Raw genomic sequence first — 15,935 nt, forward strand, 5'->3', positions numbered from 1 at the left:
ACAGACAGAGAAATCATCTGAGCTGGACAAACAGCAGGAGCATTTTATACTGAATCCAGTCGTGTTTCCTGTCATGATCAGACATTTGTCCAGGAAAAAAAATGAAGAAGTTCCCCAAGCATTTCTGGATATGGAAAATCTTGGTCTGTTGTAGCTCACAGCCAGAGGCCAAGGCCAGGCCTCTCTGCCCAGGCAGGCTCCCCTCCTGCTGGAGGTGGAGGAGGTGACCCTTTACCTTCTCAAACACTCCTGACTCAGGGGCTGTTGCACTCGCTCGCTCTCTCTGTTTTCGTTACCTAAAATGAAAACCCCAGGCACGATTCCTAGGTGGGGCTGAGCTCTATGGGCCCAGGGAGAAATGCCTGAGTCGATGTACCCATCCAAACCCAGAGGCAGCATGCAGTCCCCTCCTGTCATGCCCACACAGGCACACATAAGCCTGCAAGTCCCCTCTCACCCATCAGCTTTCCTCATAGTGGCCAAGACCTGTGCGCTCCAAGGCGGCTGTCAGCATAGTTGGTGCCATCTGTGTAGCTGCGGAGCAGCGCAGAGCAGAGCAAGGAAGGATGCAATGCGCAGCGCCTCAAGAATAAGGATTGCATTTGCTGTCAGAAATAACTAGGTACCTCTTTGTGAAGGTAATCTGCCCATCCTCAGGCAACCCATCCGACCGTTCATCCCCCACGCCACAAGGCAGCACTCACGCTGCTCTGTGACCACACCACTTGGCCCCGAAGAACAAGGCTTTTATATTCTGTGGTTAATTAGCTCTGCCAATAACTCCAGGCAAAGAAAAAAAAAAATTGGCACAAAAGCTGCCACTGTACAAACAAAGAATTTGGAAGGAGGAAAGCTGATAAACAATGCATCCTAAGGAGGCTGAGGGACACTGAACTCAGCACAGGGGAGTAGCAAGTCCTGCCTGATATCAGCCCCAGGGAAAGAGCAGGAGCCTCCTGGCTGCAGAGCTGGGGGCCTTGGAGAATTAAGGCTAAAATTTGCTTCAGAGAGATGTTGAGAGTTCACAATTCGATTCGCAAATGCATCAGGGAAAGGCCTGCACGTACCATGAGGTGGAAGGGCCCGGGCAGGAGGGCTCTGAGGCGAACGAAAGGCGAGGCGGCCCGCAGCGCTGACGCAGCACCCAGGACCACACTCTGGGACCCAGCTGGTTCAGTGCGGTGCAGGCGAGTAACGAGGGGAGCAGCCCTGGTGTGGAAAACTCAGAGCCTGGGACAGACAGGAGAAAACAGTGAATAAATCCAGAAACATCCTGGGCTGAGCTGAAAGTATGAGGTAACAAGACAGCTAATTAATTGGTATTGAAGTACTAAGGGCTTTATTTTGATAGGAATAGGGCTGCGGTGCTAAGAAAACTAGTTTTAGGAGTGGTTTTTGATAGAAAATTCAAGGAGTAATAAATTGCTATTGAGAAATAAAACATTTAAAGGATCACTCGAGAATGTTTTTGGGGAGACGTAGCTGAGGAAGGAGGGTGATGCACATTAATTTGGAACAGTTTTGTCAAGAAACTGGTTTTGGACAGAAAATATGAGAGGAAGGGAAATATGTCTCAAAATAGTTCCATATAGTCCCAGTCTAAACCTATTGCCTTTAATGGACACCACCAGTCTCCTGTGATGATAGCATGAGAATTACCATTTGTTTTCTTCATGGATACACTGTAGTGAGTACTACGTAGTGCGGCTCTGCCAAAATTGCCACTAAGCTGAAGCTCAGAGCTGGGCAGTTGGCTGAGGATTTTTTCCCTTTTTCCCTTCTCTTGACGGCTTTAGCAGCACAGTGGAGGGGATGACTTTTGTAATTCCCTTTTTTAAACTGCTGAGATCAGATTTTTTTGAATATAAAGGAAATGTGAAAGCAATTTCAATCTAATTAAGCATATACAATAGGTATCCATAATACTCTTTAGTCAAAGAGCGTATTGATCTATAATGAAAGGTTTCATTAATTCCATTCAAGGAGGCACGTTTACAAATGAGTGTAGCAACATCTGATCTGGTGAGTGGCTTGTTTCCTCCCTTCCTTCTGCATTGAAATCTCAGTGTAAACTAATCAGATTCTGCTATTATTTTTCCCTCATTTGTTCATCTTCCTATAGGATCTATAGCTAGACGGTCCTTATCTGCAAACAAAATTAAAGAACTCCTGCTGAAATCTATGTGTTTGCACTTCTGGCTAAATCCCAAGTCTGATTACATTACTAACCACTGTGGAATTAATTTCAGCTACCTTAAGCCATTTTAAAATTGAGTATCTAACAGGCTATCTATAGTAAAAATTCATTTAATGTCAATAAAAAGTTGTTCCTCTAACTGGGACAGGCCACTAGCTGGAGATGCCTCTCTATATGCCAAAGGGTTCTTAACAACTTGCTCAGACTAGAAACCTACCTATAACCATCTACAAGTCAGATGAGATGAGTCCTACTTTTTATGTTAGATACAGAAAATAAGAAGTGGTCAAACCAAAATCAGTATGTGACACTGACAAATGATGACATTTGTTATATTCCCTTTAGCCATTACAGTTTACATTCAAGCAGTTCCACACTATCCTGCCATCATTTCAGAAGAACTATTGCACAGAGTCCTTGCACAAGAAATGACAGTGGGTCACATAAAAGAGAAGTGTGCAGGGAGGAAGGGTACCTCAGAACATCTGCAGAACTACTCCACTGAACTTCAACCAGTGCTCATGTGTACGCTGGTAGCACATTAGATGGGAGATTTTCATAGCTTGCTCACGTCAGACCTTGCTATTCCTACCATACACAAAGTCAAGGAACAGAGGATATGCTACTGCAAATTTCTGCCTTTGCAGACTATTTCTACTGGTTGATGACTCTTCATCTATGAAGCTTTAGGCTAGATGGTAACTTTATGAATGGCATGTTGAAGCCAATGTAAATTCAGTGTCGACAGTATCAGATTAACTAGTGGAAAATCTTTCTACAGTTGCCGCCTCTCTTCACAAAACGTTAGATGCAAACCAAAAAAGCAGGCCTTAGCTATCCTGCTGCCATGGAAGTCATGGCAGAGCAGCAGGGGAGTACAGTGAGGTCTGGAGTTAGTATTTACAGCTGCTTGAAACCTGGTATCAGAATGAAATGAGTGTCAGACATAAATAAAGGAAGTTTATACATATTTTAAACAGTATTTGTTTTTGCATATCCATATATTTAGGTTAAGAACATCTGTGATAACAAATCTGCAAAACCTAAAAAAAGGCTTCTTTACCTACTGTGGGCTTACAGAACCTGAAGTTTGTTAAAATTCTACTCATTGCTTGGTAAGTTAACCCATTTATCATTTGAGAATAAGCTGGCTGATTTGTTTTCTAAGCATCTGAAGGGGTACATGCACTTTTGCTAATTGAATCATTGTTCTAGGAAACATTGCAACTGAGTTCATGAAATAAGCATAAGCAGGTATATTATAAGTTTAAGCTGGACATTTGTATTAGGGTGCATAAAAAAGCTTGAACTGTGAACTTCAGAAACTGAACTCCAAAAAGCCTTTCACAATTCAAAAGAATTTATCAATGTCCCATTTACTCAATAGCTTGGGCACATCTACGCAATAAGTATGAAAGAAGAAACTTCTTGCCATCTTTTGACCCTGTTTTCTCCAGGCCCTACAGGCCCTTTTCCCACACGGCTTCCAACAGACTCTCCTCCTTCTCAGCTACCTTTAACAGACCTGCAATTTCCTTCACTTTTCTTCTCACCTGGAAAGTATTAGAGATTTAAAAGGCACATGAACAGCATATTGCTATCCACAGGAGCTGGGAGTTTAGGAAGAAGCAAGGGAGACAGTAAAAGAGAAGAGGTTTATAATACAGGATATTCCAACATAGTCTGAACAAAGTTTTTGTCCAAAACGCCCTTCAATTTCAGTATCATTTTGCTAATGAAACAAAGCAAAATTAGATTCCTACGTGAAAATGTGAAGGATGAGCAGGATTGAAGGAGACAAAAATATTGTTCTTAATGACTCCAAAAACCAGGAAAACTAATTAAAGCCACAATACCAGCACAGTGAGAAGACAAGTGTGTAAGAAGAGTATAACTTAACAAAAGCGTGTATCTTGCGGCAAGGAAACACAGCTTTTGCATAAGAAGAATGGACAGCTCAAAGCAGCTGGTATCTAAAGCTGTTTTTTCCAATAACAAATGTCTTCCTTGTAGAAACATAAGAATATAACAACATGTGTTTACTTGAGAAAGGCTAAAACAAAGGCAAAAACATTGAGGTTAAAAAAATTCTACACAAAGCAACCGATACAGAAACTATCTCCACAAAGTTAGCAATGCAAAAATCTTTCTTTGGCTATACCAGTGGGTTATACTTGAAGCACTGAAACCTGGAGAGAAAAGGAAATTTTGAAGTGGGAAGAGGGTTACAGTAAAAAACAAACTGAACTATGGAAATACTACAATCTTATAAACAGTGCTATGCAGGGTTTTGTTTTTTAAATTTCAGATGTGCACATGGAGCTTCTTGCAAGTGCACTAGCTACACTGATAAATCATCAGCTTGACACACCTATTCCAAGTGGTGCCCAGGGTGGCACTTTCAAATACAGTACTGATGTGCCTGTTATATCAAGGAGGAACCCATATTTTGGGCTTGGTTATCTCCTTTCCCCATTCACTACAAAAAAAGGTCTCATTCCTATACCAGAGTGAAGCAAAGCTCTTCTCGTTCATCTGCCGATGGAGTCCGGCCTTGATGGCATTTCACATTTTAACTCGTTTTTATGATGAAGATGAAAATCCTCATCTTCAGTCAAACCCAAGTGGCCAGACTCAGGCCACAGAATAAGCACCTGCCTAACCCATAAAAGACAACAGAATTGAGTCCAATTTTATTTATGCTGCAGTAGAATAGAAGTCTATTTTTCTCCAGTTTTCAGAGACCTTTTAAAGCTAGGTCTGTTTTTATCAAGACTTTGATGAGGGGAGCTACCTTGTTTTATAAAATCTAAGGAAGTGGTTTGGCATGTACTGAGTATGGACAATTAGACATTTCTGTCACTGAGCTTTGAGACCACCTTACCCTAATACAGTCCTCAGAATCTTTTGGGACTATTTTATTCAGTTTTAAAAATTGTTGTGGTAAGTAAGGATGCAGCAGCATTCTGGCCAACATCCCATTTCCTCAGCTCTACTGTGATGTACTGAAGACCAGGCAGGACTGGACTAGTCAGCTTTTGTGTTCTGAAGGGTTCTCTCAAGCCTGGGAAATCTCCAGAGGCACTGAGACAGCCTTTTGGTTGCCTTGGGTTACAGATTTCACCCAATCAAGGATCAAGCCTCGGCTGGGTGGTTTTTAGAATACTGAAGTAGATTATCAGAGAATAGTATTCATAAGGACATTAATTGAAAAATGATGTATGCAAAGGGTCTGCTGACCAACGTAGATTCGCAACTATAGACTCCATTTATAGTTGCAACCTAGTATCCAAAAACTACAGCGCAAAAGAATTCAGAGGGAAAAAAAGGACTAAATCGTGAGTCAGACAGACCTCATAAACTTTTTCATGTATCAATGTCTTTTGCTAACGGGTTTTTAGAAATACAGATCAGAAAATTAAATTTCTCATTTAGACAAGGTATTATTTAGTTAGGAACCTGAGACTCATTTATTTCTGACACTGTGCATTAAAAGAAAGAAATGCGTTTTTATATATATGTGTATGCACACACATCTGTGTGTATGGCACTGTCTGCATAGGCTGTCAAAAGCAGGATGAGGCCTCCAAATATATTCCTTTAATCTATTCACCTTATAGCTTATATAATTTTTGTTAGAAAACAAGTTTGAAAAAAATCACTGCATCTTACTGGAGAGCATGCACACCTTGTACACATATCACTTGATAGTAAGATATAGCGCAGCTAAATAGCTGGTAATAATTATGTCTTTTAATTCCATTTCTGAGTGTCACTTATTTTGTGCAGGATATGCTGTACAATTAATGATTATGCTTCTTCCAAAACCTAAGAAAAAATACATTGTCTTCACAATTTTGTATTTTTTTCCATTTTCCTGTGTTTTGTTTAAAGAATATGCATTTGATTTGTTAGAATGTACTTCTGCTCTGCTACAAATACTCTTTACATGTATATTGGGTATATCTAACATCAGTTTGCAAATAGCCCAAACTGTGCCCAAGAAGATTTAAAGGAGAATGATGTTCCTGTAATCTCAGCTGCTAACCCTTCGGTACTGATGAACACCAGGCAGTCATGCTTATCTAGCACAAAGATCTTTCTTCATTTAATGCCCGCAGCTTGAGATAGTCAATCTTGCCCAGCATGCGCCTCAAGTATTTCAGATTGTTATTTGTGATTTTTGTATATGTCCCCATGCTATTCCAGGTACTATGAGTTGGTAGCTACTTATCTATCCATACAAGGCCATAATCAAAGGCATTTTTACATCAGCATATGAATAACCATGTTGCACAGATCCAGGAGATCAATCACTGTCACGATTGCAAGAGTTTGGTAAACAATTTTAAATTGAGCTGTTGTATATAGACCAGCGAAATAATAACAAAATTATAAACCTTTGGCCATAAATTCTACTTTAAGCCGTACATAATACTGAATCAAGTGATATGCTATCACTGCATTAACATCTATCTGCTACTGAAAAAAACCGCTAAGTGACTTTTCTCTAATGAGCTGGAGTAAAAAAGTTATAAAAAGAAATATAGGTTTGCTTGACTATTTAAAGTCCACAAGATTATAATTCTTTAATATTGCTTTTATCAGAAGATAAAAATATAACAGACTCTAGAGTTTGTCAGATGAGTCATAACTGAAAACATTAGATGATTCACACAATAATCAATCACAAAACACGAAAACAATCTCAGTTATTAAACTTGTTGAAAAATGAAATGGTGCTGCTTTACTATAAATCTGCCATGTGGTTTAAAATTTCATTGATCACTAAGATTTTTTTTTTAAATCCTAGGTATAATAAGGTATCATTTTGTCTGAGTCCAGGTAATTATTTAAAGAGTCTGGGGATATTTTTTTCTGTATTTCCCAATAACATAAACCCAATATTGTATGGCAGTTTTAGTTCCACATACAAGTAGGTCAAGGGTTATAAATCACACTCAGAGAGGTGATCAGAGGCATGCTTGAAAAGGATAGGCTTTACTTCAGGAAGCACAGATATATATTTATCTTTAATTTGTGCCTAGATAGATAATCTAAGAAGCTTCTATGAAAAAAATGGTGTCCTTTAGGCATCTATTAGAAATCAGTACAAACATTAAGATTCTATGTCTGAAGGAACATGAGATGAGAGATTTCAACAGGGCATGTCCAATGACTACAGAAGTTGGGGAAGGCTTCGCATTGGCTTCTGTGAGCTTTAGATCAAGCCCCGTAGCTTTGCAGCATCCACACATGGGAAAGGGCCGAATGAGCTCCTTTCATCCTTTGACCAACCAGTAAGTGTTCACGAGAAGACATGTGTTGGCCAGTCAGTCTTCAGCTGCACAGCTCAACTCATCACACAGATCCACGGTATACAGTCAAACAGCCACTACAAATATACTACCACTGTTACAGGAATAATGTCACAGCAACAATCATGTAAACTAAAGTAAACAACTCTTATGTGACTTACATTTTGGATGCCAGTTTAATTTTTTATATTTCCTGATTTAAAAAAATAAGATTTCTGTCCCCACTGTATTTTATGACACTAGTGAGAAATACAGCTTTTTATAATGCATTTCTGTTGCATGGTCATTTGATGCTTTTGGTTATTTGTTCTCTATATTTGGTGACTTTTTTAGTTTTTGAGGAAAAAAACCACAAATCTTCTGTTGATTCAATAGCTGAAATGCGTTACTGTTTGCCTTCCATTTTTCAAAATCAGAAGGTAGATTAACACAGATGCTTAATGCATCAAACAATGTCAGGTTTTTTCCGAGTGAAATATTGTGGGTGCTAACAAATCGTGAAAAACATGCTCAAACTATGCTGCCACACTGTCAAATACAACTAGAAGAAAAACATATTCCGTCTGCAAATCCAATACACCATCCCCATTAATTTAATCAACAAAGGAAGAAAAACTGCATATTTAAAAAAGAAACTAATGCAAATTTACACATGGACTAGGCCTCCTCAGCCTACATTCAGGTTATACAACACAAAGAAATGTTTCACATAAGCATTTCATACAATTTAACACATCTGAATGGCTCTTTCCTAGGAGTATTGGAGAAAATTACACATGTTCTGGATCTGCAGAGCCCTTAATCTATGGAAAACGCTTTCATTTCCATAAGATCTACTCAGAGAAAGCCTCATCTTTCTCCATTTTCCACTGCTGCAGTCTAGGAATGTGCAAGTAGCCCTCACTAAACTGTTTAGCATCTAGATGAACTCATTTCCATGGAAAGCAGTACCTGCAACCCTCTCCCATGTAGTAACCTCTAAGAGGTTTCTCTGTAGTTGCTTTCTGCTTTTAGGGATGTATTTATTACTTTAACTCTCCTTAGCTTTTCTAAGCATCTTCTTGGAAAGGGGTTGCCTTCTGCGGCATTTCAGAAAGAAGTGGATATTCTCTTCCCTTGCTGCCTACTCTGTATTCCGCACCAGGCACCGAGACCTGTCCTGAATGGACCGAGATACTGGTCTAAAATTTCAAGAGCATACCTACAAGACGTTAAAATGAGCCAGTTAATAGATTCCTCAGATTTTAAAACTCAGTTATTTCAATGGAGTCTCATCTAGCCTTCTGCAAATAAAGTCATGGACCTGCCTCTTACAACTTGATTTTTATGGTGCCATACATAAAGTACGTGGTACTATATTATGGGCCTAGGCGTTTTCTTTTTCAGTTTGATAATGCAGTTCCACGTTGTTTTTAAGTTTTAATCGGATTATACCGCTTGTGGCAGATCATAGTATTTGAAAATTTTGACTCAAGAATACCAGAAACAGAACTTACAAACAGTACTGATAAATAACACCCTTTATGTCCCCAAGAGTTACACATGCTCACACATTTAAAAAAAGACTGGATCCATGGACCTTTTAGCCTCTTAACTGTAATACTGAAATTGACAGTAGTGATGGCTACAAGTGTCCAGCAAAACTAAGATTCAAAAATATGCCCAAATGTTTGAAGTTCCCGATCATGCAGAGAAAAGGGAGATTTTTTTCTTTTATTGCAGTGATTCAGGCAATTAAGTTACTACTGTTCCTGTACCATTTCAGTATCCATTCTGTTGAAAAGTTAACAGACAAAGACTCCATAGGAGAATTACAAAATAAAGAGGCAAACAGATCAGGTAAAGAAGCTAGAGAACATAATTGATTAATTATTAATGCCATTAGTCTTCAGATCAAGCTCAAATAAAGCAAACAAACCTTTTGGCTAGTAAAGATGAAGAAGGAAGAGTACGTGATTCAGAAACTTTTACACTTGCTATTTCAATGAGCTAAAACATAAGGATGCTATGCCAGATTCTGTTCTCATGCCATAAATCCAAAATAACACCATTGGCTTACTTAGATTTTACATTGACTTCAGGAGAGTTACTTTGAATTTACATCACTGTAAGATCAGGATCAAACTGCTGAGAGGATATTAAAAGGAGATTAAACATGATCTTAAACGGCAATATCCCAGGAGATCCAAGGATTTTCAATTTGCAAGATTTTACAACTGTCTGAGAGTTGGATAAATTTCAAATGCACTTGCTGATAAGAGCATTTGCAGCTGGCCAAAAGAACCTGTTTTAAGGACCTGGAAGTTGGCAGAGAAAGTGAACACCATGGAAGAGTAACAGAACAAGCAAGGCTGCAAGTAAGCGGAAGGGAACTCCAAGGGCATTTATGAGAGCATACGTATGTTACTGGATTCATTTGACTTCAGTCATTAGATAGGTTTATGCTATTCTACCCACTCATTCAGTATAACTTTGAGTATAGGTTTAAAGTACAGATATATGTATTTTGATATCAAGGTCCATGTTTGGCTACCTAATTCCTGTTCATGATAGACTCATACTGAAATCAACTCAGAAGACATTTCAATGTCTTGGTCTGAGTTATTTTGCTTTTTCCTGGGCACAAGACTAATATTCAGCACTTCCATGTCTGAATATCGATTCCAGTGATGATGCCTCATCCTGCTTTCCTTCATTCATTAAACAGCATTCCTACAGAATTTAATGGAAAAATTTGTTTTTGTCTGGAGGCCTGTGCTCTTAGATCTTTGTAGCTGTTATTTGCAGGATACTCTAAGAGCATCAGTGAGATGAGTGCAACAATCTAATCTGTAACTCTTGAGGCAGAGGACGATTTTCATTTCATTCAAATTAATTTCTCATCTGGCATAAGAGGACACAATATCCATCTTCTGATACTCTGAAAGTCATAGGCTTAGTTGATAAATTTTCCTGAATAAATGAGAATCCCAAAGAACTGATTAACAAAGAGTGAATTCTGTTTTGGTGCTGATCTATAGGTAAGAGATTTTGGGAAGAGATTAATGCTACTTTCCCAAACCATGTGTGCAATTTTGAGTATTGCGTCCTTTCAATTTGCTTATGCACGCATGTACAAAATGACTAGTCGTGAATTTGAGCAGACATATGCATGCTTTCTGAGTACAACCATAATGGTTCTGTACACCAAAGTATTGAATGAAACCCACACAAAGCAGACACACGCATCTTTTTGCACCTTTAACCCTGAAAATCAAGCACTGTAAATCATCTTCTTCAGGGTTGTGCTGCAGTAACTGAAGTATGCAGATTTTAAAGATACCAAGAGAATAATTTTAAATAATCTAAACTACATATAGACATTATACATTAAACATGAAACATTATATAATGGGCTAATTTGAAGAAGTCTCCAAATTCTACTGCCCTTAAATTTGGCTGAGGAAAAACCTTAAAGAAAGCATCTTTTTTTTTTATTATTTGGATGATACGATGTAACAATGCTCTAGTTCACATTTCATACAATTATGTAGCAGTTTTTCTGAAATAAAATGGAACTGAAATGCACATAGAAGTAAAACGGTTTATTTTTATTGCCCAGAGCAATTACGGCCTGAAATCAGACATAAAGGCTGCAGAGCCTGATATAAAAGACCAAATAAAGAATTCAAATTTCAATATAACTTCATTTCCTAGAAACAAAGTTGTCACTAGGAAATATAAACTCGTATTTTTCATTCGTTATAATAAAAAACCTAAAAAGTGTATACCATGTACTGAAGAATGTCGCACATGACGTTCCTGAGTAGTCCATTAAATAAAATTATTTCTGCAGTACAGTATTCCTAGTCTGTGCAGCTTGAAGTTACATCCATGGCCTCCATGCATTTCACCTCTTTGTCCTAAATCAAACAGCCCTCGTGGCATGCAACTTCTCACCTTTCAAAGCATTTGGCATTTCAGCTTTTGTAAAACTCCAATTAAAATCCCAATTAACAAAAAAAAATATTTCTTTTCAGCACTAAATAGTCAGTGCCTTGTTTAATTTGGGCCTTTTTATCAGTTACAGTTTAGAATGTTCATTTCCATAATAGATTGTTTGAAGCTTTATTTGTTATTAGTCAAAATATTAAACTGAAGTTTTAACAACAAACTATTGGTAAATTGACATTAAATCCAGTGCGCAGGTTTGACTGAGAGGAATTGGGGAAGGGAAACATTTTAGAGAAGTCAAAACATTGTTTTCATATATTTTAAACAAAATGTGTGAAAATGTTATTTATAAATGTAAACTAAATTGAAATGTAGCTAAAATCAAATTTTCAAATCTAAATGTTTAAAACCTAGCTGCAACACCCTCTTTGACCAGAATATAGCATTTAGTTCAACTGTAAAAATATTTTGAGTTTCATTTCGATGAGGAAAAAATGTTTAAATTGTTTCATTCAGCTAATGAAATGAAAAAAATCAGTTCTCTACTCAGTTTAAGTAAGTTTTATGAGAACATGTTTGAGTGTTTGTATCAAGTAATATAATAACAATGTGCACAGAAATATTCCGCTGAACTTTGAAATTATGAAGCTCACTGGTCTGATAACAAAGTACTTCTATGACTTTGTTCCCCAGGAGCTTATGGATGGGTTCTCATGATAATGTATCCAGTATAAGTATCTTTTTATAATTTGCATATTCCCAGAAAAAAAGAACAGCCTATTTTTATCAATCTTCATACATATTAGATATGTAAAAGGCAATGAAATGTGAAAAGGCAGCAGTTAAAATGTGTAAAAACAAACATTTATAATGATATAATCAAGTCTGAGCACAAACGTCAACTTATTCATGGTGCAGATTACATGACATCCGATGATTGATGAAGACAGTTAAGTGAAGTTCTATTAAAAGCAGTGCAATGTTCAAGATAACGAGGTTATCACACCATTATGCATTTTCTGGATGGAATTAACAGGTAAGCCTCATTGACCATCAGAATATTGTATTGTAATCAAAGTCCTTAAAAGCACATATTTGAAAACCTGTGTATCTAAATGGTAAAGAGAGAAGATTAGAGAATCCATTGTTATAAACTGTTATATAACTAGAAAATTATGAAAATGCATAAAAATAAGAGGAAAATATGTGTATTAAGTGTTGCTCATAATTACGTAATATAGTTCTTCCACAGAAAACAGCAGCATTGTATTGTTTTGTAATCTTCATAAGGTGTATTCAGGAAAAAAAAAATTTTGATCCATATGTCAAAAACAGACCTTTGCCCTGATTACAGAAGAATTTCTGATGGTGGCTAAGATCTGGGAAGAAACTTCATCTCAGTGCATAGAAGAGTTACACGTGGCTTCTTTCTAAAGATGAAGACCTTGTGTTCAAAGTAAGAAGTGTTTTCAATGTATTTTTTGGAAACAGTTTTAAATACTAGCAGTGGCAAGTGGAAAGAAAACAAGAACAGCAAATCTAATCAGATTCCCAATCATACTAATCTACAGAAAGATGATCCACATCAAGAAAAGGGAAGAATAACCGAGTTAAAATGAAACGTTGTCTAAAGAATCTATGGACTTGCCAATGTATTAAAAACTTAGGTACTGCCTTCTCAACAAACAAAATAGCATAACTCCGTTAAACATAAATGCTAAAAATCTGTCTCCATAACAAAGCAATTATAATGAGACTCGTCATTCGTCTCCTTTACAAGGGTGTCGTGAGGCATGATTCATTACGTTTGTAAAGCGCTTTGAAATCCTGAGATGAAAGATGGAAAAGAGATGCAAAGTATTAGCATCGTAATACAAAGTAGTATTATCATTGTCATCAAACGAAGTGCCTTAGGAAAGGGCACTTTTACACATGAATTAATTTGTGATTTTAATAGCTCATTTATTCCAACATAAAGCTTCTGTTACTATTAGATCCAAACCTGGATCCAGGGAGTGAAACTATCAGGACTATATTCTTGCATTCCCAGCCCCAAGATGTCATTGCTATACAGAGGATTGCATCTGAATTACAGCTTAGCACAGTGCAGGCACATTTAGTCCATGTCTGTCAATTCAGCATCTACCTCGGTGAGCGGCAGCTGCAGCTCAGGAGCACCTCTCCTCCAGGACACTGCGCATATTAATTGTCTCTTTTGAGTACATGCAAGCGCTGTTCTAAAGAATACTGCACAGCTAGAGCGCCAAAGTAAAAACATATGCAGATGCATAAAATAAAAAAGTAAAAATTACATTTTTTTAAAAATGACTTTTTTTTAAACATGAATATTTTAACATCCCCCCCCAAATTCTGCAAGTAGTTTAACTTCACAAATACATTGAATTCCTCCAAAATTTCTTCAGTATTAGCTGAAAATTGAGAATTTTTTTGCCGTTCCAGGCAGCAACACAGACTCACTTTGAGGTCTATGTCATTAAAATAATGGGGCTGTGCTACTTCTGTTGAAGGAGAGATTCTGGTTCCATGTATCAACACCAACTCATCCACTGTGATACAGCAGCAGAATTGCTACAGTCAGCATCTGCATACGCAGACGAATTTGTGGGAAGCACTGCAGATACTCCCCACCAGCGACAGAGCTCTAACGAACCCCTTTGCCAGGCAGACTTGTGCCTGGAGTTATGGCTTTTGCCACTGATGTTTCCCACTGATTAAGTATTAATGATTCTTTACAAGGTTTAGCCATACCATGCTGGTAACCTGTCACTTTTACTCACTTATCTAAGTAAGCAAATGACATCAAAGTTTAAAAGGTTACATTTTTTTATTGATCTTAAACCATGATCTGACAGGTATTAGTTTCTTTCCATAGGTGCTGGTTTTGGCAACATTCCTCAGCTGAATAGCATTGAAATTAAATTCCTGCTTTGGTTCATTAGAACATTCAGCAAGTTAATACATTTATAAATCACAATTAAGTACTCCTTTCTGTTTTGTTTCTCTCCTGAATTGTTTTGCATTTGTTTGTTACTGTTTTGGGGCAGAGAGAAAGTATGTATATTAAAGATTTTGGACCTCTCCTGGATAAAAGTAACTTTTAGTTGATTGCAGCTGAAGCCATTTGTTCCTGCTTGGGGAGGATCAAGCTCTCATTGTTTTTCTCCAGTTAAACCTAAACCAGTCTACTAACCTCAACAGTGCTGTCCAGTCTTCACATATTGGGCCTGTTGCAACTTATACCTATGGCTGTTAAATTCTGGTATTAATTCACAAAACTGTTTTGAAGTCAATGGAGTTGTGCCAGTTTTCATGTACAGAATATTCTGCCCTTTATTTCTGACATCATACAATTATAGAAAAGCTTTACCAGACTCCTTGTTTTTATCAAGAAACAGTTTATTTAAATCAAGTGTACTGTATTGTACAACACTTTAGAAAAGGCTTAAAAAGCCAAGGGAGTATAAAGAGTAGATTACTGTATTACTTACAATATGGGGGTGGAATAGCTTCATTTTTATGTAAATTCCTCTAAGGAATGATGGGTTCATTTTGCCTTGATAATGTTCAAGGTAACAGTAATTCTTTGTGGAAACATCAGATATACAGAAAAGGTTTCCAGTACACTGGAAACTAACATGCTTGTTACTTTTAATAGAATAATAGACAGATTAATTTAGGAGCAGTTTCTTTTACTTTTGCTTTTTCTGATGGCTTGGAAAGTAATTATCAGCATTCTCAGCTCTTAGCACAGAATGGTTTGGGGTAATTAAAGGACACATATGCCACGTACAAAGGGTAAAAAGCAGATGACATTGCTATTCATTCTGACCCTGACCAGCCATCAGAGCAAACTGGACATACATGCTCATCATTCAGAGAAACGGTTAGCATAGTGCTAATCCTGTCTGCTAAATGGTGATCATAGTGCTAATCCTGCAGACTGAGGAAATCTAGGATTTTGTTCCTGGGGTAGTTCAGTATCACATCTCCACACCATAGACATACATCTGTCTACCACAATCTGGCTTCGACCTGTTTGCTTACTGAAGTGTCTTGTTACAGAACAGTATCTGACTAAAGCTTTCTAAAACATGATTTCCAATGACAATACAAAAATTTAAAAACTTGTAAAATCAATCCACGCTCTCCCTTCCTCATACTAGGGCAAATAAGGGAACAGATAAATCTCCATGCTCTGCAGCCATACAAACTCTATTCCCCATCTACAAGACCAGTGCAGAACACATAGGACATATTCTACAGCTCAGAAGTCAGAGGAGACCAAACCACCAAAATTTCAGGAAGCTCTGAGATGCCAACTCAACAACTGCTTGTAGTTCCCATCTTCTTAGCAGTGTATAAGAACCAGCAGTCCACTGGTTCTTGACTTACAGACTACCAGGTCTTTACGGAAAGGTCACAGAGTACACAGGGAAGTTAATGTTGCTTAAAGTACCGTTTGCTCT

General features: G+C 37.6%; 1 protein-coding gene across 1 annotated transcript in view; it reads right to left on the bottom strand.

The window, feature by feature from the left end:
* CDH11 (cadherin 11) overlaps positions 1 to 15,935 on the bottom strand; it is a 269,341-nt gene that overhangs the window by 84,774 nt on the left and 168,632 nt on the right. The window contains exon 3 of the mRNA XM_050903720.1: positions 1,068 to 1,230. The gene's annotated coding sequence lies outside the window, so the exon portion shown is untranslated. The remainder of the gene's footprint in view (positions 1 to 1,067; positions 1,231 to 15,935) is intronic.

This window comes from Gymnogyps californianus, chromosome 12 (assembly GCF_018139145.2).
Source record: "Gymnogyps californianus isolate 813 chromosome 12, ASM1813914v2, whole genome shotgun sequence".
Classification (NCBI taxonomy): domain Eukaryota; kingdom Metazoa; phylum Chordata; class Aves; order Accipitriformes; family Cathartidae; genus Gymnogyps; species Gymnogyps californianus.